The sequence below is a fragment of the Equus przewalskii genome, chromosome 5 (genome assembly GCF_037783145.1).
Source record: "Equus przewalskii isolate Varuska chromosome 5, EquPr2, whole genome shotgun sequence".
Lineage (NCBI taxonomy): Eukaryota > Metazoa > Chordata > Mammalia > Perissodactyla > Equidae > Equus > Equus przewalskii.
In genome coordinates, this window is record NC_091835.1 from 32,440,748 (window position 1) to 32,443,589 (window position 2,842).

Below are 2,842 nucleotides of genomic sequence, written 5' to 3' on the forward strand. Positions count from 1 at the left end.
CCTTGTGGTCAGTGGTTAGTTCCTCCCTTTTGAGGCTGTGATCTGAACCCGTCTTCCCCTGTGGTGGTCACAGGAGGTTTTCTCAAGCTCCTTGGAGAAGGTCAAGGCCTGGTTTATTTGCCAACTTGCTCAGAGGATCTCCACTCAGAAATGATTGGCCCCATTTGGTTGGAACTCTCCCACTTGCTTTTCTAGTTGGGAATTTTTTTTTTCTTAAATTATGTGTGTGCATAGTTTGAATGGGCATAGTAACTTATTTTTGTTAATGTGGCCTCAGAGCTGATGGCAGGGGCGACTGTTCCAACTTCCATCTTTCAGTCAGATGAACTGTTCTGGGGACAGTTATTTAGGGAATCAGAGCCTTGTTTGACTGACTAGAAATGTAAGAACCTCTGGGTGGAGGTACCACACATTCACCCTCTGGAGTGGACAGCTCTGGGCTGGGCTCTCTACTGTCCGTCAGCGCTCCCTCTGTGATGGAACAGAAGGGCCCCACACACCTCCCCGCCTCCCCATTCTTCCCCTATGGGAGGGCAAAGCTTTTTTTAGCTACGACTTCAAGCCAACCTTGGAAAAGCTGTGAGTACCTGGCCCCAGGTGTGCAGGGGAGGGCGGGCGTGGGGGCTGCTCTTCGGCATCCCACCGGGGCCCTGGTTAGCGTGCTTCCCCAGCACACCATAGCAAATCAGGTGTGCACCCCTGAGAGCCCTCACCCCAGTCATGTTTTCTCTTGCACAATTGGAATCAGGGCCTTGTGAACCCTATCTGCAAATTTATACAAACAATATGCAAAAGTTTGTGACAAAAATTGACAAAGGAAGACTTTTTGCAGATGGATGCAGCTGACATCTGATACCTAGGGGGAGGCTGTTTGGGGGTGGGGATGCAAGTGAGAGGGGGGAGGGGCTTGGTTGGTGTCTGCAGCAGTGATCCGAGACCTCGGGGTCTCCCTTCCCCTGTTTTCCAACTTGGCCGTGGCCAGTTAATGGGCAGAGAGAGTTGGGGGCTCTCCTTCTCTTCCTCGCTATAGAGGCATCTTCAGAGCCGAGTGGGGGTGGAGTCTATTGGCCTCCCCTCCGACTGTTCCAGATGCCTCATCTGGTGCCGAGAAAGAGCGTGAGAGGGCCTGAGGCCTCTGTCCTCCCCATGCCATTCCATTTACATTAAACTTTACGTACACTTTATAGTTAACTGCAAATGAAAACATTTTTATTGTCCCCCTGGAAGGTTAAGCTTTGCGTATTTTGTTTTTCTATGATCCTTCTCCGACTATCATAGAACCATTTAAACTTTGAGTCTTAAAACTGGAAAGTCCTTTACTGAGCATCTAGTCCAACCCTTTCCTTTTACACATGACGGGACCCCGTTCACAGACTGACTTTTCATGTGCCACTCGCCTCCTAGGTGATATTACTGATTCAACAGCGGGCCCTCAGCAATCCAGGTACCATGTGAGATATCCTGGGAGCAAAAAATACTTGTCTTCTTTTAAAGAGTCAAGAGTTACTTCATGAATGACAACACTTCTCTCTTGTTCTCGGGACCCCAGTGGCCTTATGGACATCACCAGCTTCTGACCGTGCTTTTCGGAAGACCAGGCCGTTGATTGATTGCGCTGGTTGCTCTTAGACTTGTGAATACTTCCATGCTGTCCAAAACTGCCTGGTTTTTCTGATCATTCTACTCTTTGGCTGTTCATAGGCAGTGCTGTAATTGGAAGTTATGAAGAGGAAGAGAAAGAAGGGAATGGCAGAATGGGGTGCAGGAGTCATAAAAATAAACATTTCTTGAGCACTAGCTATGTTCCTGACACCGTGCTTAGTGCTAGACCCAATATTATCCCCATTTTACAGATGGAGGAAATTGAGGTTTAGAGAGGTTAAGTAATTTGCCTAGAGTCCCACTTCTGGTAAGTAAGAGCGACCTAAGACTCACACTTGGGACTCCCTAACTTCAGAGCCCCAGCTTGTCACACCATGTTCATGGGGCAGTGGTGTGGGGAGAAAGCCGGGCTCCCAGGAGACCTCTAAAGAGCCGCGGCAACGAGCGATTCTTCTACATCCTGCTGTGGCTGTTCCGACACCTGGCCTTGTCGGGCTTTCAGCACCACAGTGGAAGGGAAGGCAGGAAGAGGAGGCGGGAAGTCCCTGTGTTAGCCTTGTTTGGGATTTGCTTCTTCTAGCCCACTTTTTCCTGAGACTGACAAGCTGGATTTTTTTCCAGCAGGTGTGGCCTTAGGATGTGGGGGCTTCCCTTTTGTGCTGGTGAAGGAAGTTTTCAGCCTCAGGTAAAAATTTGTTTAGCTGTTTATCCATCCAGCAAACATTTATTAAACACCTCCTCTGTTGATTCTTGAGCCAACAAGTTAGTAAGGTCACTGACCCAACAAACCTAGCTTAGATCTGGTGATCCATGACCCAATTCCAGCTAAACATTTGTAGATTATCTAGAGCAATTTTTATAACCCTTTATCCTTCTCCTTCTCAGCTATTGCTCTATAAGTAGAACCGTCTATCATGAAGAAATGGAGAAGAGATGGAAAGGTTGGGCTACTTAGCACTTGGGCTAAGGTTTTGGGGAAGGATATGGAAGCTAAAGACTAACAAGAGGTTTTGGCATTATTTGCAAATATCCCTTCTCCTTGCTGTTCCATTTCCTTGGGCACTTGAGCTAAGCTCTTGATGTAAGGGCCAACTGTTCACTTAAAAATCCATCCCAGCATCCTCAGCTCAACCTCAGAACTAACTGCCAATTGCCACTTGCTTGCCCCAACGGAATTAACGGAAGCTGCCAACAGCCCTGCCCTGACCTCATTGGACAGCACCCCGTCCTTAGCGGGTGT